This window comes from Felis catus, chromosome B1 (genome assembly GCF_018350175.1).
Source record: "Felis catus isolate Fca126 chromosome B1, F.catus_Fca126_mat1.0, whole genome shotgun sequence".
Classification (NCBI taxonomy): domain Eukaryota; kingdom Metazoa; phylum Chordata; class Mammalia; order Carnivora; family Felidae; genus Felis; species Felis catus.
Window position 1 is genome coordinate 80,761,431 of NC_058371.1, and position 27,350 is coordinate 80,788,780.

Here is a 27,350-nt window from a genome sequence, read left to right on the forward strand (position 1 = left end):
GGTATTTAATCCTCCTCTTTGCCTCCTCCCAATGCTAATTAATACAAAGGTCCGACTCATTTTATTGTGCTTCACCTATTACACTTCACAGATACTGTGTTTTTTGCAAAGTGAAGGCGTGTGACAACCCTGCGACGGGCATTCTATTGCGCCATTCTTGCAACAGCATTTGCTCACTCTGTGTCTCTGTGTTGCATTTTAGTAATTCTCACAATATTTCACCCTTTTTCGTTGTTATTGTATTTGTTATGGTGATCTATGATTAGTGATCTTTGATATAACTATGGTGATTGTATTCAGGTGCCATGAACTGCACCCATGTGAGGTGGTGAACTTAACTGATAAATGTTGTGTGCGTTCTGACTGTGCCACTGACTGGCCATTCCCCCATCTCTCTGCTCTCCTTGGGCCTCCCTGTCCCCTGAGACATGACAATATTCAGGTTAGACCAATTAATAATGCTATAATGGCCTATACTTATAGGCCTTATACTTGTTCAAGTAAACGGAAGAGTCACACATCTCTCACTTCAAATCAAAAGCTAGACGGGGTGCCTGGGTGGCTCAGTCGGTTCAGCCTCTGAATTGCGCTCAGGTCATGATCTCGTGGCTCATGGGTTCGAGCCCTACGTTGGGCTCTGTGCTTACAGCTCATTGCCTAGAACCTGCTTCGGATTCTGTGGCTCCCTCTCTCTCTCTGCCCCTCCCCTGCTTGTGCTCTGTCTCTCTCTAAAAAATAAATAAACATTTAAAAATTTTTAAAAATCAAAAGGTAGAAATGATTAAACTTAGTGAGGAAGGCATGTTGAAAGTCAAGATAGGCCAATAAATTAGGCCTCTTTTGCCAAACAGTTAGCCAAGTTGTGAGTGCAAAGGAAAAGTTCTTGAAGGAGATGAAAAGCGCTACTCCAGTGAATACATGAATGATAAGAAAGTGAAACAACCTCATTGCTGATAGGGAGAAAGTTTGAATGCTCTGGATAGAAGATCAAACCGGCCACAACATTCCCTTAAGCCAAAGCCTAGTTTAGAGGAAGTCCCTAATTCTCCTCAATTCTGTGAAGGCTGAGAGAGAGGTGAGGAAGCTACAGAAGAAAAGTGTGAAGCTAGCAGAGGTTGGTTCATGAGGTTTGAGGAAAGAAGCCATCTCCATGACATCAAAGTGCAAGGTGAGGCAGCAAGTACTGATGGAGAAGCTGCAGCAAGTTCTCCAGAAGGTCCAGCTGAGATAATTCATGAAGGTGGCTACACCAACCAACAACACCAGCCAACAGATTTTCATTGTAAATGAAGCAGCCTTGTATGGGAAGAAGATGCCATCCAGGACTTCCCTAGCTAGAGAGGAGAAGTCAATGCCTGGCTTCAGAGCTTCAAAGGACAGCCTGACTCTTTTGTTAGGGGCTAGTGCACATGATGACTTTAAGTTGAAGCCCATGCTTGTTTATCATTCCGAAAATCCTAGGTCCCTTAAGATTTATGCTAAACCTGCTTTGCCCGTGCTCTGTAAATGTAACAACAAAGCCTGGATGACGGCACATCTCTTTCCGACATGGTTTACTGAATGTTTTAAGCCCGCCGCTGAGACCTACTGCTCAAAAAAAGGATTCCTTTCAAAATATGACTGCTCACTGACAATACACCTAGTCACCCAAGAGCTCTGATGGAGATGGACAAAGAGATGAATGTTGTTTTCATTCCTGTTAACACAGTAGCAATTCTGCAGCCTGTGGGTCAAGGAGTCCTTTCGATTCTCAGGTCTTATTATTTAAGAAATATATTTCATAAGGCTATAGCTGCCATAGATAGTGATTTCCTTCATGGATTTGGGCAAAGTAAATTCAAAACTTTCTGGAAAGGATTCACCATTCTAGATTCCAACAAGAACATTTGTGATTCATGGGAAGAGGTCAAAATAACATAAACAGGAGCTGGCAAAGAGTTGATTCCAACCCTCATGAGGGGTTCAAGACTTCAGTGAAGAAAGTATCTGACAATATGGTAAAAATGGCCAGAGAACTAGAATTACAAGTGGAGCTTGAAGGTGGGACTGAATTGCTGCAATCTCATGATCAAACCTGAACGGATGAGTTGCTTCTTAACGATGAGCAAAGAAAGTGGTTTCTTGAGATGGAATATATTCTGTGAAGATGCTGTGAAGATTGTTGAAATGAAAACCAAGGATTGTGAATATTACATAAAATTGGTTTGTAAAGTAGCGATAGAGTTTGAGAAGACAGACTCCCAATTTTGAAAGAAGTTCTCCTGTGGGTAAAATGCTATCAAACAGCATCTCATGCTGCCCAGAAGTCATTCAGGAAAGGAAGAGTCCTCAGTGCAGCAAACTTCATTGTTGTCTTATTTTAAGAAATTGCCACAGCCACCCTGATCTCCCCCAACCCCTGAGCTGTCAGCAGCCATCAACATCGAGTAAAGACCCTCCACCAGAAAATGATTATGGTTAGCATTTTTTAGCAGTAAAGCATTTTTAATTTGAGGTACATACAGTCTTGGTTTTTTTGGTTTGTTTTGGTTTTTAGACGTAATGCTATTGCCTATTTAATAAGCCACGGGACATTGTAAATATAATTTTTATATGCATAGGGAAACAAAAAAAAATCATTTGACTCCCTTTATTGTGATTTTTGCTCTCTTGCAGTGGTCTGGAATCAAACTTGTAATAATCTCTTGGGTATTATTGCAGGATTTGTTTACCTCAACACCCAGGATTCATTGTCTCACTGCTTTGAAGAATAAAGAGATAGACACATAATAAAATGAGCAGCAGACAAAAGTTTACTGGAGTAGAAAGTAAGAAAATAAGAATGGTATAAAAGCTCTCTTTACAGAGAAGAGGAATTTGAAAGTGAGTGCCCACAACTGTAGGCGAGGGACTGTTCTATAAGGTTCTGGTCGACCTACCCTTCCCTTCCTCCTAGTTCCTTCTCAGGCCCCACCCTTTTTGGCTTGATAACTCTAGATGCCTGGGTTGGCTGTTCCTGATTAGGTCAATTCCATTGTGTGAGGAGTCAGACTATGGTCATACTCTCCCTCATATAATGTAAGGTTTAAGGTTTACTTATTTTAGTTAAGTATTTTGTCAAATTCCTTAGGGGAACCTGAAGGGGAGTAGGTGGCGTCTGTTACAATCTTAAGAAGCCCCTTACCCCTGAGGGGCTTTGCCGTGGTCAAAGTCTCTCAGCATTGTTCCAAAATATGTGTTTTTTTTCCCCACCCAGGGACCTCCGGTCCTAACCTTTCCCTCTTTGCCTATTTTATTGTATCTTATTCCTATCATAGTATGTCTGTAATTATATCTTGAAATGTTTTGGGCTTATAATAGAGGAGAGTTTCATAAGTCAAGACTGAGTTTTGTGTTTTTCTTATGTGCAAAAGCACAAACATTATGAAAGGAAAGTCAAGAAATAAGGTGACAATCTTATAAGAAATTTGAAATAAATTATATAATTTTAAATACATATGGAATATTTTTTTCAGTTTATTTATTTTGAGAGAGAGAAAGAGAGAGCGAGCAGGGGAGGGGCAGGGTGGGAAGAGAGAGAGAGAATCCCAAGCAGACTCCGCACTGTCAGCACAGAGCCCAATGTGGGGCTCAAACTCATGAACTGTGAGATCATGACCTGAACCGAAACCAAGAGTCGGACACCTAACCAACTGAGCCACCCAGGTGCCCCTGGAATATGTTTCATCTCTGGGTTCTACAATGTTTTTCTGGAAGGAGATGTTACTATATATTAAGAATCACTTCAAGCTTAGCCCTGCTTGGTTCCATTGAGAGTGTCTTTTGTACGGCTTTTATTATAGTAGCTTTTTAAAAATTTTTCAATATGCTATGTTCACTCCTAGACTATTAGGCTCCCTGCCATTCCCATTTAATTGAAGAGCACAATTCAGTCAATTTTTAAAATATATAAATCTCACCATTTAATATTATCCATTCCCTGACTCTTCTTCAGTAAATCCACTCATTGAGTGCCTACTATATATCAGCATTCTACTCATCCCTAACGACACAGAAATGAAAACAGCCCCAGTGCTCCCACCTTTCCAGCCCCCAGGGCTTTATAGTCTATTTGGGTGAAATAGTCCTGAGAACTGCAACTGCATTGTGATGTAAGTGCAATGAGCACAAAGTGCAGTGATAGCACACACAGGAGGAAATGACTGATCAGAAATAGACCCCTTCACACAGTCCATAAGCAAATGTAGTTCTTCTGTGAGGAATAAACAATTACCGAAATACCAACATGACTAGAAATCTTTGTCCATCCGTCGATGTTACCTTACACTATTGCTGTCGTAGCACAATGTGTGTAATCTCCATATCATAGTAGTACCTAGACTACTTGAATTGTTATTTTTTTGCAAGGGTCAAAAACACGACTTTTGCAACAAAGCCTTTTGTTGGGTTAGAATTTTTTCTTAGCCCATGAATTTAGAGATTGATGCCTTCTCTATGATGAGAGGCATTACTCTTCATAGATTTAGCAATCATTATTTTCTATGTAGTCTTCTGTAAACTACTGATACCACACATGCTTCTTAAAGAGTCATTGAATATCTCTTCTTGCAGATTTTAGAGTCTAGGGCTAAGCAGTCTTGTGACACGTAGAGAACAGGAGTAGAATAAAAGTAGAAATGCTGTCTCCGTGATTGATAACATGGTTGTCTGTCTCAGGGGCTAGCTTCTGGAAAGGGCCTTCCAAGGGTAGTTTTAAGAACAATTGCCTAGGGCTGTCTTGGGCTGAGTGTGTGGTAGAAACAGAACTTGCTCCTTCGGGGGAAGGGAAAAGAAGGCCTTGCATCCCAGAAGACTTATGGCTTCTTTTTGTCTGATGAGAGAGTGGCCTTGACAAAATACAGAGTGGATGATAGCAAATCTTGCTTCTCTCTAGTGAAGATTTTTCTTTAGCAGGGTGGAGGGATTCAAATTGTGTAAGTCTATTTGGGGTGAGTTATCTGCAATCTCCCCCTATCCCTGGGGAGAATGGGAATGACTAATTGAAGCATCCCATAACAGTAATTGAGACAGATTGGAAAGGGAAATGAGTGATTAACCTTGAGCCTCCTCCTGATGCCATGCATGGTAATGTTAGAGTAGGTTTCTGGGGGGTGCCTTTAGGAGTTCATTTTCACAGAAGTCCACATAGCTCCTATAATTACATTTCAGAGAAATATATTTCCGCCCCAACTTAAGTTTCAGATACTTGTTGCTCTGTTTTACATCATGTCATTAATGAAAGCTTGTTACTGATGGCTGCAAACCAGAGATGGATTTGTTCAGAAGCTAATGAAGCTGAAGCTTTAGGGCTCGTCCATTGCATGGGCCCCTTTGAAGGGCCTGGAACTGATTTTGCCTTCTTTTCTTAGACAAGAGCCCCTAAATCGTGTAGGCTTCTGGTCCCACAAAATCTGGATCTGCTTCTGCTAAAATTCCAATTATAAAAGAGTGATCTGGAATGAATTGAGAAGTTTTCCAAAATGAAGGCCAACATTTCTTCACTTTCTAGGGATTCTGGAACTGTTTAAAATAAATAAATGCTTAGATTTTTATCCGGTTACATTATCTAGTTTTTGAAATTCTGGGAATTGAGATGAACAATATATTAGCTAATTACATGTTTTTGTGGTAGATTGATTACTTTATTCCCTAAATATAGTTGTTAGTAATGCTAAAAAAGGAAAAGTAGAAAAACACACCCTATGATCTAATAATATAAAAGTACCAGTTTATTTCTGTGTACTGGTACAATAATTATAAATAGGAATCAAATGGATTCATTTTAAAAAGGCAAATTTTCTGTATTCCGGCTTCTGATACAATTCATCATTGTACTCTTCAGCAGTAACTAATTTTGCGCTCCGTACATGGTAGGTGCTCTAAAGTATTGGTTGGATTTAAACTAAGTATATGTTATGAAATGAATTGCTTTAAAACTAAAATTAAATGCTAGCAGAACCTGTCTGGTTTGAAAAAAAAATAAAACACAGAATGTAAAGATAGTGGTTTGCACATTAATGGCAAGTAACTTTTATAGAGCAAGACTCTACTTTCTCAGAAATTACATAATCACCATTTGGCAAGTATAATTAACATACCATCACAAACCCACTACCATTTTGCTGGTTGATTAGTGAGGTCCTGGTTAACTTAAGCATCCAATGTGCCTTGTTTGAAAATCCACGTATTCTTGAAAACTCTAGGGTATTATTTTCTTCTTCTTTTTTTTTTTATTACTGCTGTTGATTTTGTTTCTCTGCTTTTGGTAGGGTTGTAGATTGACCTGGAGAAATTACAACTGATAGAATATACTCAGGTTCAGAGAAAATTTAAATTGACTAGTTATATACTTGTATCTGAAGCTCACGTCCTTTGGATGGTTGTCTTCCCATCAAAGTTTGCTCCAACTGCTTTCTAAGACATAAGAGGTTAGCTCTCTTTGGCTTATTTATATTTTTGTACACATATACACACCACACACACATAAATGTTATTTGGCAAGCAGATATTTGTGTAGTATGAATCACCGAGTGAACTCTGAACGGCGTAATTTGACAAGAGCTAGGGCCAGTCTTCAAGCTATCGGAAATTTTACATCTCTCACCCAGGAGGAATATATCTAACTCAGTGGTAGGATGGTCTGGAGATATCAGTGAAAAAATACAGTCTCTTACTGCCATGCTCTTGGAGAGAATAAAAATATAGACAAGAATTACACTGATTTAGAGCAAAGTACTTAATTGCTACTGTCAACATTCTCCATTTAAGATTGCTTTCTTCTGACCAAGAGGGTGTCAAGATTGGGGTTTCCATCTCTGAAGAAGCAGGTTTCTCACTTTTCTGAGCTTCTCAGTCATCCAGGCAGTTTCACAGGCAATTGAATGAGATAAAATATTTGCTTCCTTTTAGGCTGGCTATCCTAGTTGTGAACATGTTTGTTGTGCAAGCAACAGCAATTACGATATTAAGGTTACTGAAGATCTTGTTTCTCAAAGACCTGTTTATTACTCTGATCTTGCTGAGGCTTCTGATAAATCTGCATCAATAAAAGATGTGGTATTCATTGATTAGGCACAGCGCTAAAGCTGCAAATACACGGATTACATGTTTTAAAATAAAGATTGTCACTTTTGATAGAAGGGATAAGTAATTTTTGAGAACATCATAGCCATCTGTGTAACAAAGACTAATAGGAAGTGTTTTGAGCTGTTGCACCAACATATATCTGAACAAATAGGACCCTGATGGTTTTCTGAGCTAGAAGGTAGAATGAAACTAATGTGGGGAGCATTCCTAAATCTGCAATTCTGTTAGACCAGTTCAGACAGTCTCCACAGGAAGCGGACATTGAGGTCAGAAGTTGGGTCAAAGCCTTTTAATTGTGAGCCTCCATGACGCCTCTGGGCTCAGGTCAATAACCTGAAAGGCTCTGTTTGTGGGCCTGGAAAGGGTATATTATGGGGGCTCAGGTGGCCTGCTAGACTGTTCTAATACTCAATTGTGAGAAGCAGATTATCTGCTTTGCAGATTATCTGATCTTCTATCATCAGCCTTCCCATTGGGCTTTCATTTGCCAAGGATGGGGCTGAAATGTGAAGTGCAGGAAGTTAGGCACAGTAGACTCTGTGTGCAATCCCATTACAAAACCAAATATAAATCAATCAACAGGCATTGCTTTGTTAAATGACTTTAGGCTTATTTAGTTTGGCATTTTTTCTATCTTAATCTGTATTCTCTAGAGTTGCATAAACCCCATTTATTTTACTCTTATCTCCTGGAAATCTTTAGACTAGAAAACAAATCTATCATGAAATCCATGCAAAATGGAATTATTGAAACACCTTTCCTTTTTTCATGTACTCTATAATATAGATATAGCATTATGATGTAATTGAATTTCTTCTCTGGAAATTCATGAAGTCATTTCCAGCCTAGGCTGTCCTTGGTGCCCCAGTACTCTTGCTTGATTGTACCCTTCAAAGCAGCTGGGGTCACTCAAAAGAAAGATTGGTCATCTCTATGAGTCACAGTTTCTGTGAATTAGAAAATCAGCTCTATTTTGAATTATGTTTTATCGAAGACCAGAATATTATCATCATTCTCCTATATTTTCTGAAACAAAGAGAGAAAGGAACAGAGGGAGGAAGGTGCAGGGGGTGCAGGAGAGAGACAGAGAGAGAGAGAGAGAGAGAGAACACTAATGACATTTTGGCCAGATATAAATTATTATAATCTTTTCTATGGCTAAGCAGATAGTATCCCTGATAAACTGTTGATAAGAAAGTGGATATTTATGCCCTTCTTTGGCATAAGGAAGCATCTCTGCATGCTTGAAAGCAAAATCACAGACTCTTAAATCCAGGTCTTTGTTCTCTTTACCAGCTCATGCCTCACTGTCAAAGTACCTACTTCCAAAGCCAGTCTTTCCCCCTAAAACACATACTCTTTCCAGTACTCCACTGGTCTTGGCACAGATGCTCTTAGAGAGAGCATTGCTAAGTACCAGTGAATAGAAATTTTTGGTTTCAACAACCACTTCACATAGTAGACCTTCCCCCCACCCCCCATCAGTTTTGATGACTTATTTTATATTAGTAGCATGCTTACTTAACAATACTGGCATATACACCTATGAATTTAGAATTTTCTGGCAATTTAAAATTTTGTTATTATTCAACAGATACTCATTTCATACCTACTTTGTGCTAGGCACTAGTCTAGGTACTTGGCAAAATAATAACAAATAAATAACAAAACAGTTTTAGGTCTCTGGCCTGATGGAGTTTATATCCCTATTAGGAAGGCACAGACAATAAACAAGAAAATAAATAGTAAATTGAACAGTTTGTAAAAAAGAGGTAGGTGCTAAGGAGCAAAGGAAAAAACAAACAAACAAAGAGAAGAAAAGTTAGCTGGGTAAGGGGGGCCAGAAGCCTCCCCGCAGGAGTGGGGAGGTTGCAGTCTACGGAGCATGATCAAGTTGGTCTCATTGAGGAGGAGCAAAAACTTGAGGGCCACGAGGCAGTTAGTCATGAAGATTTCTGGACAACATGCCAGGCAAAGGGAAGAGCCAGGTGAAAGCAAGGTTCAGAAACTCTGTTCTTATGAATTGAAACTAGGATGCTTTTCCTAAGATCAGTCTTCCATTATAAAGCTCCTGTCTAACCCTTACTGTTTGTTTTTGAAATAATTTAACAACATTAGAAGCAAAGGCTTCTCTCAATGTATCTGTGTTACCAGAAATGAGAACATACTATTTTTCAGCATCAAGATATTCCTTTAAATGTCTTGTGTCTCCTGAGAAGTATAAATCATAGTGTTTTTAAATACTGTGCTAAAATAGCTTCACGTATTGAAACAAATTTAGTTCCTTTAGGAATTTAAAGGAGTACATTTTACGTTTCATAACAGCCACACCCAGAATATCTGTGTTATAAGATAGAGGGGAAAAACATGTATTGAACACCTATTATGTGATAGGCACTGTACTAGGTCCTTTAAATATGTTATCTCATGTAATCTCTACTGGTTCTGTGAAGTATTATTGTCCCCATTTTGTGTAAGTTTCGGAGAGATCAAGTAATTTACCCAAAGCCTCAAAATAAAAAATGAAAAGCCAGATCCAAAGCCAGGTCCATTAGAATACAAGGCCAATGAATAACACCACAGCTTGCCCATTTTCTTAGGGAGAGCCTTGTGGTAATTTCTGCTTCATGTATTGCCCTCGCTTTCCACAGGTAACCAATCAATACATCCTATTGATTTTATCACCTGAATACCTATCATTGTGCATGCTGCAGCTACCATTGGTCACCATATATCACTATGACAGTACCTTTGACTGTATTCCTTGTGATGTGCCTTTTAATCCCGTGGCTTATTCATTTATACCTGGGAGCCTGTATCTCCCTCTCCCCTTCACCCATTTTGCTCATCCTCCCAACCCCCCTCCCCTCTGGCAACAATCAGTTTATTCTCTGTATTTGTAGGTCTCACTCTGCTTTTTGTTTGTTTCTTTCTTCATTTGTTTTGTTTTTGAGATGCCATATATGTAAGTTTTACCATCAGAATTGTCAAATAGGGGCACCTGGGTAGCTCAGTCCCTTAAGCGTCTGTCTTTGTCTTCAGGTTAAGACCTCGCGGTTCATGTGTTTGAGCCTCCATCGGGCTCTGTGCTGACAGTTCAGAGCCTGGCACCTGCTTCAGATTCTGTGTCTTCCTCTCTCTTTCTGCCCCTCCCTTGCTCATGCTCTCTCTCTGTCAAAAATAAATAAATAAACATTAAAAAACAAAAACAAAAACAAAAAAACCCAACCTGAATAGTTCCTCCTGTGTCTTAGGGTAAAGTCCAAATTTTTAACATGGCACTTCTTGACCTGGTCTTACCTTGCCAGCCCTTATATTTTATCCTCCCCTTGAATTTACTTACAAATCACATAGAATTATTTTTATATTATAACTTCAGGGGTATTCAGAGGTATATTTCTCATCAGCCTGTTCCTTAAAATGTTCTTCTAGGACCTCCTGTCAAATAATGATCAATAAACTCTTAGGTACACTAAGAAGCCATAAATGATTTTAATAAAATAAACAATTACTTTGTGAAGCAAATGGAGCTCTCTGAGATGGCTGATTGATATTCTTTAAGACAGACCTACTGAAAGAACAAAGGGACTCCGGCAAAACCAAAATTTAGATCTTCCTAATAATAATGTTGAAACCAAGAGGAATTACTTGGGTTTCTTATTCATCATTTACATTGTTACATGTAACTGAGAATAAACGATAGTAAAACAACTTATTTCGGCAGTGTTGTGATATTTAATCCCAGCAAATGATATTTCCCTTTTAAATGTTTGATGACAAGTTAACTTGCCTCTCTGGTTTTTTTTCCCTGTTATGACATCATCCTTTCAAAACGCTTTAGTAACTAATTAAGAAAGAAGTTATAACCTTATTCATGTCTTCTTTGAATAAATTAGGGTTTTTTAAATTAAAAATAAAAGGTAAGCTAGTGCTTTTATGAATCTCTTATTATTAGATAAGCTAGATGTTATTTTATTCAGTGGGTAAGTAAGAAAAACATTGACCTGGCTTCTGAGTAAACTACAATGAAGGTTTTCAAATTTGGCTGTTAATGAGAACTACTGGGGAAGTGAATTCTTGAATGAGAATCTCTAGGTTTAGACTCAATAGATGCAGGCTTTTTTTTTTTTTAATCTGACTCCTAGGGGGTCCTGATGCACACCGAGGTTTAAGAACCACTTGACCAATATATATTTTGCAATGGGAAGAGACGTAAAGTAGCCTGATCAAAGTTACCATCATCCATTTGAAGTAAAATACTACTTCAAGAGTACTAACTAAGTAACTAGATACCTGGGAATCAAAAGGCAGAATGTGAAATACCACTCTTAACCTACACTTTTTCCATTTTCCATATGTTTGAGCCATCCTGAACCATCTAGACTTCTCTGGTAATAATAGGTCTAACAATAGTAGCAATAACATTTATTATTCACGAATCCCTGTTTATATATGTAATTTCCATTTAATCCTCAGTATCCCCTATGACTTATATACTTTTATGTGGACAAAACATGAGAAAAGTGACCTGCCAGATAAGCAAGTTATTGTGATCCTAATAGGCAACGTGATCCCAGCTCAATCAGGCTGACGTCATAATTCTAATTCCTCTTACCCACTGTGCTCTGCTTCTGAACATACCATGTGCTTTTTCTTAAATCATGTACTTTTGACAGCTTCTTTTTTCCTCATAATGCTCCCTTTGCTACGAATCTCTTACTTCCCATTCTTCTCTCTGTTTTTAAAAGATTTTAAATAATCTCTATACCTAACATGGGGCTTGAACTCACAACCCTGAGATCAAGAGTCCCATGCTCCGCCTACTGAGCCAGCCAGGCGCTCCCTTCCCATTTTTCTCTATTGAAATATAACTTGTTCTGCAAAGGCCAGACTCAACTCTGCCTTTTCTGTGGCCCCTTCTCCCATTGTCCTCACTGCCTTTAGACCAAAGAATTGTTCTTGACTCGTATACAAGGAGGGAAACAAACTCTTAACCATCTGTCGAGGACACTCTATAAGGTAAATAATACTATGTCTATGTTATATGTGGCTAAAATGAAGCTCAAGAAGGTAGATGCCCTTACCAAGAGTTCCCCAATATGCCGAGAAAGGCATTTGATCCCCAGTCTAACTTGCAACCTCTTTATACCATGACGTGTCGTTCTGTCCTTTGACGTGTTCTTCATGTCATATCACAGCACATGTTACACTGGAAATAGCGAATTGTGAACTCCCTGAGGGCAAGCACATTAGATCCATCTTTGAAACCTAGTTCCAGGAAAAGCACTGCACGTAGTGTGCTCTGGAAGGTGTGTGATGAATGAATTTTGAGGTTCTTCCTGTAAACCGGATCTAGGGAATTTGTATGGCGCCAAGTACATAGTGGGCGAAATGTGGTTAACTTTATTTTCTCCTTCAGGTGTGCAGATACCTCACAAGTGATCAGGAAAAGGCCAAATTAACCTTTGAGGGCAGTTACTAGATCCTTTCTCTCTAGCAGTGATGTGATGTAATACCTTTATTTGCATGATGATTTCTGTCCTTTTGGAGTAACCATTTGGAAAGATAAATAGCAGAGAGAAAAGAAAAGCATGAAGTGTAAGAAAAAATGGCTTACACTCATTTTTGCTTCTACAAAGCCAAGTTTTTCACCATGAAAAGTACCTGTGAGCTCTGTGGGTAAAGATAAAAACAAAAAAGGTTGAATGCTGGTATTTGTTTTGCATGCTTGAGAATTCTCCATTCTTTGTGCCCTGCAGTTTTAATATAGAAACAGACAATTCTGACTTGACCTTAAGTGCCTCACCAGTGTGCTCAGGGGACTCCCTTTAGGAACAGAAGCTGACACCACCTTGCCTGAGCCTCTTTCAATCAATAGCATGGTGGAGTACACATGATACGAATAGGCAGACCGATAAGAAATAAAAGCATATCTGTTGATACAAATGGAGCGATAAATGGACCGGTTTCTATTCAAGGACTTTGAAGGGGAAATCAAGGAGGGAAAAGATGGCCCAATGTGAATGGATAGCAGATTAATTTTTTCTGAGGGATGAGGTGTTTTTTTTTTTTTTTTCATTACTTATGTTCAGAAGAAAATGGTCAAGTTGTTCTATCTAAAAGGAATTTGTTACTCTGATTCTTGGAACAAGCCTCTGGGGAGTGTGCATTTTGCGACTGTAAATCTACAGTGGCAAAATTGTGTTAATTTGGCTGACTAGAAGTATTAACCATATTATATCAAATCACTGCCAGAAATAATTCTCTGCCATGCCCTGTGACTTTATTTTAATTGATTTTTTTTTACTTTCTGCTTCTGTGATTTTTGTTTCTTCTGACACATGTTTATTAAATGCATGAGGAAAATTGTTTTGCAAATTATTTTTAGTGTTTTTATCTTGTTTAAATTGGTGGGTTAACTCTTTTTCTTCAGAACTCCAACCTCTTTTATTTTCATACTCAATACTGCTGATTTAGCTTTTTGGGCCCCACTAATGGCATTATTGTCCACATCAGCAGTCTATACAATTAAGCTGTATGCTTAGTATCATTTGATGTTTCCCAAAGATTTGAAAGTCAAAATTGAATATGATTGATTGCTGCAAGATATGTTAATATTGGGATCCCTGAGCTATGTTACAGAATAAATCATTCACCATAATAACAAAGATAATGCCTCTAACATTACTCATTGTATGTTCTATCAGTAATCAGGCCTCAGGAATAAGCCTCATTTGTCTGCTGTGGAGCCCTCATGTTATACGAATCACACGGTGAATGTTTCATAGAAACATCATTTAGGATAGAAGAATTTAGCTGTCAATATTACCAGCAAAGATAGATTCCAAAGAGGATAACCCCATTTCTTTTATCAACCTTTCTTCTCTCTATTTACTTTGATATTTGATGTTTAAACATGAAGCTGTTTTGTCGGTTTTAGCTGTATCTTTTCAAAAAACTAATAATAGTATATTAACCAACATTTAAAAAAATTTTTAATGTTTATTTTTGAAAGAGAGAGAGAGAGAAAGAGAGAGAGACAGAGCACGAGCAGGGGAGGAGCAGAGAAAGAAGGAGACACAGAATCCGAAGCAACTCCAGGCCCTGAGCTGTCAGCACAGAGCCCAATGTGGGGCTCAAACCCATAAACCGCAAGGTCATGACCTGAGCTGAAGTCGGATGCTTAACTGACTGAGCCACCCAGGTGCCCATGTTAACCAACATTTTTTAAATGCTTACTAAGTACCAGGAACTGTACTGGGCATTTAACATGTGTACATTTATTTAATCCTTGCAATCACACTAAGATATGTAGGTACTGTGTTATCCCCACTTTACTGGAAACTGAGGCCCGGGGAGATTAGGTAACTTGAGTAGAGTCACACAGATATCAGGTGGTAGGGCAGCATTTGAACCCAGGATGCCTGGCACCAGGGCTTATGCTCTTAACTAATGTAGCATACCTGCTGGGGGAATATGTGAGAGATGTAGTTATACTCAGTGGCTCGCTTTTTCATCTTGGTGATATCAACCCTGAATAGTAAATCTTAATAGAAGACAGACTGCTAAGTCGCAGAATAAATGCCCCCTGATAGGTATGCAAGACAAGGACTGGCATGGCTGGGTAGCTTTCAAAATAACTTGTCATCGTTTACTTAACACTGAGATGCCTACAGAAAGCTTTAAAGTTCCAACACAATGAATGTTAATAATGGAAATAATTTTATAGACTGCAGTCTCTTTATTTTTACATCTTATTCTAGACACTGGAAGGGGTTATCTGTTGCTGATTCTGATTTACTCCCGGATTATTTTGAATATTCATACTTTTGGGACAACTTTCCTTTTGGAGATCTCTCACCTGTGATGCAAATTGAATTTGCACTTGATAAAAATGTTACACAATACCACTTTAGTATCTAGTGGATTCATTCAAGAAGGAAGGGAGGGACACAAGTTGTATTTTTTATGGTCTTTAGGTCTTGCTCCTTTCAAGTTTTAGGCTGGGCCAAAAGATGGTTTGTTCTCCTCGGTTAAGTCAGCACAGGGTTACTACCTATGTGAAAATAACAACTTGCTAATTTAATGTCAGAGCCTAGAGTGAATTAACTTCACATCATTGGTTGTCAACAGCTTTGGAGATTTTTGGCAGTTCTGGTTAAGTAAAGCCCTGTGTAACAGTACCATTGACAGAACATTTGTACCATTAAGCCTTCAAACTCTTATTCAGCTGTCAACACATGGGCACTTTCTGGAGCCAGACTCTCTCATGCTGTGCACTGCCTGCAGCTCGCCGGAAGCTCAACTTTGACTAAAAGGGTTGATTTCTCTTCTCTTACCCTTGTTCTCATTTAGTGTTAAAACTTGCTTAAAGTCTGTCTTTTATTCTGAAAAGTACACAGACATGTGTCATCTCTTAAACCGTTGTGATGTTGAGGTAAGGGGCTCCAAAGAAATGCTAGACATCTTAGTGAATAATTGATTAGAAAGGAGTCTGGCAGTGTTAATTGTGAGCTGCAGTATAATGAATGCCGAAACAGAAGCTTTCTGGAGGTTTCCAAAAATTGGGTGAAGTTTTTAATACTGAGCAGTAGGGTCAGTGTACTGACGTGGAATTTAAAGGGTTTTTTTTTTTTTTTTTTTTTGGACTGTGATAGATTTTTAATTGGCTTTTGTTACTTGCCTTGTTCTTTGATGGAAGAGGTTCATTTATTAATTGGCCGTGCTGTTCTGTTGGTGGTGGTGGTGGTTTTGTTTTGTTTTTAACAGTTGCCCGTCTAAAGCCACTTTGGGGATGTTTATTTATTGGACATAATTGGTAATGTGGGGTAGATAAAAAAAAACCAGAGAACAGATTCAGACAAGCACAAATGTTGAATGAAGTGATAAATTCTGTAGCCAACTACCACCAACATAGCACAATGAACTTTCATTCATGGAGCCTGTGACAATTTGATTTTCAATGGTTCTTTCCAAATAAAATTATAGAAAAGACCTCTCAAATTTTATCCTATGGATAATATTACAGATCATTTTAAAATTGAAGTGACATTCAGTGTGTCCATTCAATAGGGCTGCAAAAACAGGAGTGTTATGGGCCTGCACTAATTCATTACTAACATGTGGCTAATTAAGTTTACTTTTATATTAATTAGAAAATTAAATAAAATTTAAAATTGAGGTCCTTGGTTGCACTAGCCACATTTCAAGTGTTTAATAACTACATGTGGCTGGTGGTTATTGTATTGAACAGTGCAGATTGTGGGACATTTCCATCATTTGAAGAAAGTTCCATTGGATACCACTGCACTATACAATAATAGGGAAAGCTAACATAAGTTTATGGTGGTGGTGGTGGTGGTGGTGTGTGTGTGTGTGTGTGTGTGTCTGTTGTTTTGTTTGTTTCTGTTTTGTTTTGTTTTGTTTTTTTGCCTGTCATTTTTTTGGCTTTGATTTTAGTTATAATTTAAAAATATTCTTTATGAAGACAAGGACTATAACTGTTAGAATTGATGTGAGAATTTTGGTATTCATTTTTATGTCTTATTTTTATGATTTCAAACAGTTCACAGATCTATAAATACATTATTCCAGTAGCTCAGGAACTGAAGAAATACCTTGTAGATTAGCTCAACCGTGTTTTTAGTATGAGTACCCCAAAATAGCCTTGCTTGGTCAGAAGAGAAAAAAAAATATGAATATGGAGTCAAAGAATAAAGTTACTTTGCCTCTAATGAATGTATAACCCAAGAGCATTTTAAACACAGGGACCTCAGAAGAATTTTTCTTTGTACGATAAAAGAAAAAAGGCAAGACAAAGAAAGTCTAGGAAGAAATACAATGACTTAAGAAAGTAAATACTTTTAAATGAAGGCACAATAAATATTTTAAGTTGTATAAAGATGCTTTATTCTAAAGATAGTAACTGTCCACTACATAGAATTTATAAAATACAGAAGAGTGTAGATAACAAGATAAAATTCACTCGGAACTCAGTCAGCAATCATCACTTTGAATACTTTAATGTATTTTGTAGTTTGTCAAAATTATAATAATGTTGATGACAGAGACAGCAATGACCGCTAAATGTGGCTTTAATATGGACTGTGTGCTTTCTATGCATGTTACCATGTAACACTTAGCACAGCCCGGGAAGGAAGAGTTACAGGTCTTCCACTCCTTGTCCACATTTTCTGTTCAGAAACAGAAGAGCTCTGAAAACCAAGAGCAGAGCCAAAAGAGTTTGGATCAGGGCAGTATCTGACCGGAAATGACATGGGGCTTCTTTTCTGCTTTATTTTATCTCATTAAATATGAATACTAATGTGCTCTGTGGCAGAAATATGTAATGTGTTTGCTTATTGAGTGCTTCCTCAGAGCCCACTGGAATGGTTACTTTGTGTGTGTATACGTGTATATAAAAATACATTAGATACAATATATCTATGTAAAATGTTATATAATTTGAATGCATTTGCCCCAAGATATTTAGATAAAGTATATAAAACTGTACTGAATTTTACTGAAGAAGACATAGGGACATTAAATAACTTGCTTAAGAACTCTTGGCTAGTAGGAAATGGAGATGAGACTCAATCAAACAGACCTCTCCGATTCTACAATTTGAGTGCTGAAAGCATTGCTTCATTTAAGTAAAATTGCTGTGTATTGAGAAACAGTAACTGTATACCTACCCTCCTTAAGGAGCCTGAGTACGACTTTCAGATATTGATGTTGGTAACCATCGCCCTGCTTTTTAACACTAAGTATAATAATTTTGAAGCATTATTCATCAAGAATAAGAAAATTCTGATTTATGAAGCTTCTGAGCCTAAAGTTAATGATGTAGCTGTGCTTTAAGTAGAGATAAACTTTAATGTTAAATGCAGTCATAAAGTCAGCTACCATCAATTATAAGGTACTAAATAATATTTTGATGTATCCTTTTAAGTTTTAATATTAAATATGTAATATTTACTGTATCTTTCATAGCTAGGTATCCAGATAAAAATTTTAAGTAATAATATACATATAGATCCTTGACAAAAGGAAAGCGATTATCTGTCTTAGTATTGATTGAATTCATTGCTTATATACATGTAAGATAGTGTTTTGCTTTATGCTTTCTTTCTAAGAGTATAAAAGATATTATTAATGAACCATAGTTTTTGATAAAATTTATATTTTGTACATTTAGTAGATATTAAAATATAATAATATGATCTTAATGTACAATAGAGATAGAACTACAGATTCCCCCAATACTTTGCTCAATTTATGGATCTCATGATTTCAGTTGCTGCCCAAGATTGACAGTCTGCTTTTTTTTTTTTTTTTTTTTTTTTTTGGTGGTGGGGCAGTGTCCTACTTCATTGGATACTTATTCTCTGATGGAAGAAGTCTTAAAAAAGGAAATGGAAGCAGCTTCTACTGTGCATTGGCTTTTTTTTTTTTTCCCCTTAAACTGTGCACTTGTCAGAATCTTGGGAAAGCAAGCAAGAATCAGTGACCTACTCCTCTTGGTGCTTTTGCTCTAGCAGCTCCATTTTAATTGGCTCCATTCAAAGAATTCTTCTAAAGCCTTTCAAAATCCATCCTTACAACTTATTTACAAAACACAACTTTGACTTGGCTTGAAGTAAATAGCATCCTTTTGACCTACATGAAAAGAAATCTTTGTCTGACTCTATCTGGCATTGGCTGTTTTTAGAAATGCAGTAATCTCTTAATCTATCAATGTTATATTTATTGCGGGCCAGTGATGTGTGGGCAATGTTGAAGGAGGTAAAAAGATAACTAAGGCATTTGCTTTCAAGAAGTTCAGAGGATTCATTTCAGTATAATAGTAGCAGCAGCAACATCACAGTGCTTTCTCTATGTCTAGCACCATTCTAATACTTTATATGAACCCACTGAATCTTTGTATCAACCCTATGAAATAGGTACAATTCTGTACATTCTGAAATAGGTACAATTCTTCTGTACAATTTTCAGAAGAAGATACATGACGGTTTAATCATTTGCCAAGGTCGTACATGAGTGGAACTAGAATTTGAGCACAGGTAGTCTGGTTCCAGGATCCATACCAGTCTATATTTTCAGATGAGGGGAGGCATGAGCTATGCCTGTAGTGATGGATGGAGAAGATCATCCAAAGAGAGGCATCATTGTGAGCAATTCTGCTTGACAGTCATATAATAAATGGCCATTGTGTAGAAAGCATGACAGAAGTGGTAAGATACAGACACTGCGCTCAAGGAACTTATAGCAAGTTTACAGCCTTCCTGATGATCTATTTGAGAACTCTTTGATAAAAGAGTGTCATTTCTATTGGATGGTTTATTTTGCAGTTTTGTGGTTCATTATATGACTCATTGAATAATCAGTAAACCAAAAACATCCTGCCAACATTTTTCCCTTTAATATTTGCCAAGTGTCAGGTATTATGTGGCTGTCACAAGAACAAGAATATGCAAGATAGACCACTCCTCCCCCCATAGAATTTGCATTTAGTGAAGACAGTTAAACAAGTATTAACAGAAAATGTGGTAAATGTTGTGATAGAAGATAAGGAACTATGAGAATATGTAAGTAGATACCTTAATTCTAAGGGACCTCAGGAGTAATAATGCCTGAAAGATAAGGTATTGGTTAGGAAAAAGGGGTACAGGGAGTAGAGAGTAGAGGAAATATGTTCCATGCACAGGGCCCAGCACAGAGAAATAACATGATTCTTTCAGTGAATTTAAGGGCAAATGGGGTGAGTGATCTGATCAGGTCTTTAGACTTCTTCCCTACTAAATGACCTTGGGGGAAGTTATTCTTCCTCTTTAAGCTTCAGTGATCCCATTGAAACAGAAAGAAAAATATAGCCCCTCCCTCTTAGGGTTGTCATAAACATGAAATGAGATCCTGGTTCTAAACTACCAAGCACAGAGTAGGTGCTACAGACAACTTAGCTATTACTAACTTGGGGAGGCCACCTTGACTGCATATGGAAAATGGTTGGGAGCAAGGCTGGACTGGAGGTGTGGGACTAATGAGAAGGTGGTATGGTGATTTGAGGGAAAAAGAGCATTGGCCTAGAGTAAAGTGGTGGCAGTGAGAGTGATAAAAAGCAAATACATATTGAAAAATTATTTCAGAAGTAGAATGGAGGGTCCTTGGTGAATATAGATATAGCAGGTGAGAGGAGAGGGAGTTAAGGATGACTCCTAGGTTTCTAGTTTTAGACCATTAGGTGGATGCCAAAAGACAGATTAGAAGTCCAAATCCAACCTTATAATGTAGTTTTGGAAAATCAACTCTATGGATATGGATGGGCTATCTACTAGGTAGTCAGTGACAGAGTAGATTGGAAATATTTCTAAATTCTCGCCCACAATTTTTCAATATGACACACAAACTAAGAAAATCAAATTATAAGAGAAGTACATCTTTGTGTAGATTGCCCTAAGGCATTCGATAGATATTCACAAATGGAAAGTCTTCTGATTCTGCATAATAACTATGTCAAATCTATAATAAACTTAGGTAATAAATCAGGAGTGTCTAATATACTCACTAGGAGGATTATTCATTTTAAGAAAAGATACACTTCTCAAATGAATCTTCATAGTCAAACCAAGTATAACTGACTTATTGAATGAGCTAGACTCTGAGGCACAAGCAGAGAACATTATTACATGCCCTCATTAGCACTGTAAAATCATTCTTTCCTCTTTTTAGATAAAATTTTAGGGTGAATTCATAGTTTTTCCAGCCTCTTTCAGTTATTTATTTATTTATTTATTTATTTATTTATTTATTTATTTTATTTTTATTATTTTTTTAAATTTTTTTTTCAACGTTTATTTATTTTTGGGACAGAGAGAAACAGAGCATGAACGGAGGAGGGGCAGAGAGAGAGGGAGACACAGAATCGGAAACAGGCTCCAGGCTCTGAGCCATCAGCCCAGAGCCTGACGCGGGGCTCGAACTCAGGGACCGCGAGATCGTGACCTGGCTGAAGTCGGACGCTTAACCGACTGCGCCACCCAGGCGCCCCCTCTTTCAGTTATTTAAAAAGTCCAGTCCACTAGAAGAAAACATAGGAGAGCATTTTAAGTCACAAAAACATAACTATATATGAAAAGATTAATTAGACTTCATTAAAATTAAAAACATCTGTTCAACAAAAACCACTGTTAAGAGAATAAAAGACAAACCATGAGAATTGGAGAAGATATTTAGAATAATCATATTGTTAGTCAGATATCCAACAAAAGGCTTGTACCCAGACTATCTATATAAGTAGCTCATACAAATCAATAAAAAAAAACCAAAAAAAAACAAAAAAAACCACATAGGTGACAATAAAAAATAGGCAAATATTTGAATGGACATTTCATAAACAAAGATGTCCAAATCTTCAAAAAGCATCTGGAAAACGGTTCATCATTAGTCATCAGGAACATGCAAATTATAATGAGATACCACTGCACATGTTTCAGAGTGGCTAAAATTTGAAAAGATTGTCAGTTTCAAGTATTAATGCAGATGTCTAATAACTGAAATCCTTGTACGTTGCTGGTGGGAGTGGAAAATGCTTCAAGTACTTTGGGAAAATGTTTGGCAGTATCTACTAGCACTAAACATAGGCCTACCCTGTGATTTAGCAGTTCTACTCTCAGATATTTACTCAACAGAAATGAGTACATATGTCCACCAAAACACATGTTCAGCAAGGTTTTAGCAACTTTTTTTTCATGATCAAATGGAAAAAATTCAAATGTCCATCCATCATCAAGAGAATGGGTAAATATTCTGATATAGTACTTATAAAATAACATAAAATGTGATTGGAAAAGATGAGCTACTGCCCCACCCAAAAACATATTTAACTCTCACAGACATAAGATTGAGCAAATGAAGCCAGACACAAAGAGTTCCTATATATGATTTCATGTATATGAAGTTCAAGATAAGAAAAATTAACCTGTGGTGATAAAAGTGAAAATAGTGGTAACTTTAGCAGGGTGGGTATTGACTAGGAAGAAATAAGAGAAGTCTTTCTAGATTACAAGAAAAGTTTTATATTTGTATCTGTGTGTGTGTGTGGGGGGCAGGTTACCCAAGTATGTGTATATATGCATGAGATGCATGAAAAAATTTATACTATGTTTGTTATACCTCAATAAAAAAAGAAAAAGCCTAATCCAGTCTAATGTCAAAACTTCAGTCTCATATTCAGTTAAAAGCTCCCCCTACGCCACCCCCACTACCCATCAACTCATAGCCAGTAATCTGCAGTAGGGAAGGGAGAATTGTACTAGTTTTCTTCTCTCATCTTTTGCCCACTTCCTCTCCCACTCTTGAGCCACTGTTTTTGTTCCCTCTAGGATCAAGCACATGGGGGAAGGAGGGACTAGGGAAGAATGCACAGAGCCTGATGTGTCTTTGGTTGTTATCAGGCTTTGATTCCTGCTGAGTATGGCACATCTCCAAAGGCTAGCTTTTTCTCTTGCTGGGGTGCTTCTGTGGATGTTTGAGTGATCCTACTTCATTAGGAACATCCTAATTCAACATTGCCTGGCACAGGCAATGATCCTCTTACAACTCCAGCCACAGCTCTTGGCTTTTAATGATCTCCCTCTCTGAGTACAGTCCTGGGCAGAGTGACTCAAGACCAGTTTATTGGGACACTTGATCCAGAGGGAAACTGACACATCTCTGCCTTGCCAGTGGAACACTTACACTTTGCTCCCATCATAGCCTCCATCCCCTCCCAACCTCTCAGCTTCAAGTTTCTCTAGGAAGAGAACACTCTCTGGTATTCCCTTTTCCCCATCCCAAAGACCAGGGGACACAGTTCTCCAGCTGCTTCTCGGAAGATCTCCTCACTACTTTGGGCAGGAACCCCCTTGGAGAGGCCAGTGGTTAATTATGTGCTCCAGTGATAACTCTCCCCAAAGAAATTGCTTCTATCAATCTTACTTCTGCCTTTCTTGTTTATCTTGAAAGTGGACAGTGAACCTATGGTGGAGCAAAATTGTTGACTTAAGCTAGAGGATAGATGAATGGTTCCTGCCCCAAAGAGAAGTACTCATTCTATCTGTTCCACCTTCTTTACCAATTGCTTGAGTCTTTTCTGAATGAAGTGAAGCAATCTGGAATATTAAATGTTTTGCAATTGTTTTTTACTTTTCAGTATTCTACTTCAAATATATTTCAGGTAGGCAAAAAAAGATTGAGAAATAGAGATTTTGTCAGACACATACCTTCCCACACACAAAGATTATTGGAACATTCTTGAGTGACTGTGAATAACTCTGTGAGGCTCTGTGTCCACATCTAAAAATAACAGATTAATATTACCTGCTCTATATTATTGTCATTAGGATAAAGTAAAAGTGAGTTATACATATACAGAAATAAACACATGCAAGTATAGATAATAACACAGCAAGTATGTGCATACATATGTCTGTACATATATTTCTCAGAACAAAGTAAGTATGCAATAAATGTTAGCTCCTTTTTTCTTTCTTCCTGGACTGTGTGGTCCCTCATTCTCTTTCTTTCAGTAAAACAGCTTTCTTCAGTTATAGGCTTTGGGTGGAGCAGAGAGGGGCAGGGCTCTAGGATTCATTACAAAGATTGTGAGTTTACTCTTTGGAACCTTTTTTTTTTTAATGTTTATTTTACGTTTGATGGTGGGGAGGAGGGGCAGAGAGAGAGAGAGAGAGAGAGAAGGGGGTGGGGAATCTTGAGCAGGCTCCATGTGGTCAGTGCAGAGCCTGACGTGGGATCTCAAACCCACAAACCGTGAGATCATGACCTGAGCTGAAACCAAGAGTCAAATGTTTAACCAACTGAGCCACCCAGGTGCCCCACTCTTTGGAAACGTTTAATAAAGGCATGCTATATTTGAAATTAAAATTTACCAGATCTGGTAAAAATAAGTATTGGCCTAGAGTTAGAAATACCTGGATTCAAATCCCAGCTTCGCAACTTCTAGTCATTCATTTATTCAATACATTTATTGAGGGCTTACTTTGTGTTGGGCATTGTTGTAGTCACTGAGAATATGGGGGGAAAGAGACAAATGAGATCCCAATCTTGTCAATCCCAAACTGGGAGCTTTGTTGGGCAGTGGAGATGGGTGAACCGTAGGGGAAACAGACAACAAAACAAATAGGTTTTATGAACAAATAGGTTTTGTGAACAAAATAAAGCAAGATAAAGGAAAAGAAAGTGGTAGGGGAGGGTAGATAAGGGTGCGCAGTGCATGCGTGAGTGCGTGCGTGCATGTTTGTGTGTGTTGTATGAAGGATTGTCAGGAAAGGTCTTATAAGAGAACTGAATTGAGAGAGGATGATCTAGGAGAAGGTAAAAGAGGAGTTTGTAATATTACAGAAGCCAAAGGAACAAAGTGTTTCTAGAAGGAGGAAGTCAAATGCTGTTGAGTGATAGAGTGACATGAGGAGGTCTCACTAGCCATGGGACCCCTGGACAAGTTATTTACCTTCTCAGAGCAATACTAAATAATATATTTCTGAGGATTAAGTGAGATAATTTATGTAAAGCACCTGTAACATAGTAGACAGGTGACTGACGATTTCCTTCATATATTATGTGTGTAATAGGATATTTAAAAATTCATAGTGAAAGAGATTTTTAAATAGTCTCAATTTAGTTTCTGAGTTTGCAAAATGTTCAATTAACTGTGTATGTAAACCATAATATGAAGTCAATACATTAAACAGATCATAGTTGTGGAACTGAAGCTTGGTCTCGTTTAACAGACCATATTAGTAACAAGTAGTTATTATGATATGTTATGTCAGGTGTTTTGTGTTGTGTCACAGGTCATGTGAATTGCAGTGTGTTTAAATATGTTGGAATTTTGCACATCCATACTGACAGAAATCAATTGTGTAAAAAATAAGAGCTAAGAAAATCAAATATTTCAGCATTCATTGGAGTCTGTTTTGTTAAATTACAGTTCCTATGAATGATCAACAAATTATTCCCATTTTAAATCTAAGAAATAAGGAAATTGATTTGGTTCTCATCCGTTTCAGGCATTCCCTAATGTCTTTGCATTGATTTTTAAATATGCTTTCAATTTTACAGAATTTGGCTGAATAACATGACATGTGATCTAACCTGTATGGTAATGACAAAATGAGACCGTTATACACTCTTTAAAGTAATTCGAAATTATGATATCTTTGTCTGGCTACCTCACAGTACTTACATGTCACCTAAATTATTTCATAAAGATCAGGCATTAAAAATTCTACCCAGAAAGTGTTGAAGAATGAGGATATACGTTCAAGCATGTGCATTGAAATTTACATAAATTTAAAGGATATGTTTTTATGCATTGTAGCTTCCTGCAGAAGAAATCGATATGCTTTTTGAAAACATGACTCTTACTCTTAGATGTTTAAAAGCGTCTCAAACACCTCACAGTGAAGGAAATAAAGTCATTTTACTTAAAGTAAATCATTTTTCCAAATTTTCTCAAGCACATTTATGTAGGTACTGAGAGAGAAGGAGAGTTCTTTTTTCACATTTTAAATACAAAACACACCAGCTGCTACCCCAGCTATTCACTAGAGAAAGGGAGAATAACTAAATTTCTGCAGCAATGTGTAGAACTAAATTTATTGAAATCCCAGTGAAAGCTTTTGTTGTGTTTGGTATAATAGGGAAAATTCCGTAAGATATCTTAGATTGCATTTTCTTCATGGTAATCTTCATAGCCCTGGTGCTCCCTGGTCAGTCTGTAAACATGCCTCATTCATTTGGAATGAGAACTCACACCTCAGAAGCCAGCCAGGTTTGGGGATTACAAGACATTTTATTTCAAATAACGTGAGTACTCCCTGTTCTAAACACGGAATCCACTGAATTTGGTACAGAGAGGTTAGAGCCTAGTGACCCCCATTAGTTATTTTTTCTCAAATATACAAGGGATGGATTTGTATTGAAAAGTGTGTGGCTTTGATAAACTAATGTCGGCCTTTCTTGTATCTATTTTTCTGAGGCTTTTCCTCGAGTTACATTTCTGGTTCCATTTCCAGCACTTTTGTAACATTCATGTTTCACTTATTACAGGAAGTTAATTTGTGTACTGAGGGTGACTCACATTTCCTTTCAAGATTTCCTCTCTTCACCTAGCTTGTGTTTTCTAAGAGAAGACACAAGCAAATGCTTTTGTTCCTCTTAAGAAATCCCTGACAGGCCTGTGACCCTGGCTAGTGCTGTAGCTGTACATTTCTATACATAATTGATGACTTTGGGCCCAGCAGACAGCACCAGTACACAAGCCATGTAGGTTACCATACAGTGAAGGGTTTTGGGTCTTTGGGTTTTCCATTGCTGAATGGAAATAACTCCTTGCCAAATAACAAAAATTCCGGAAGGAGTAAGTTTAGTAATAAACATTCTTTAGAGAACAAAGCATTTGCCAGCAAAAGAAGATTAGGGCAGTCTTAAGATCCTAACTTTGTTACCCTCTCCAGCCATCTCTCGACTTAGCAGCACTGGTAATGTTTGGTTTTGCTGACATTTTGGTAATAATATTTAAAGAAAAAAAGGCTTAGTGCTAAGGAAAGTTAAATTCCAAATGGCACCCTTTGAGGTATGCCTTAAGTGAATTGCCCTTTATGTTTCTTTGATTGGCTAGTGTAACTGGTTATCTTTTCTTGAGGAATTTGTGAAATTCTTGTCCTGGGAGTGGCATTTGTTATGTCCTGTCACTATGCCTTATCTTTTGTTTCCTCTAAACACCATGAGAACACTTTCTTGTCTTTAGGTCTTTGTACAGACCCCTCTTCCCAGACCATTTTTAGGTACCCTCCGCCTCCACCCTTCACTTGGCCATTTCTACTCATCATTCTGGGCTTAGTTTATGTCATCTCTTTCAGAATCCCCTGTTCAGTTAGGGGAGGTAAGCAGCCTTTCTTTGCCCCATTATCTGGCCTTTGCCTTTTTTACTTTGCCACAACTAGACTGCAAAATCTTTTAAGGTAGAGACCATGTCACCTTTGTCATGATTTCTCCAATCTCTAGGATATGCCTGACCTAGAGTAGATATGTAATAATTGTTTGTTGAATGAAACTACAAAGATTCTAATAATATAAAATTAAACTTAAACATAAAAATGGGTTTTTTGGGGGCACCTAGGTGGCTCGGTTGGTTGGGCATCTGACTCTTGATTTCCACTCAGGTTATGATCTCATGGTTCCTGGGA

General features: G+C 37.7%; 1 protein-coding gene across 7 annotated transcripts in view; it reads left to right on the forward strand.

Moving 5' to 3' along the window:
- SLC10A7 (solute carrier family 10 member 7) overlaps positions 1–27,350 on the forward strand; it is a 256,637-nt gene that overhangs the window by 134,949 nt on the left and 94,338 nt on the right. The gene's annotated exons all lie outside the window — the stretch shown is intronic.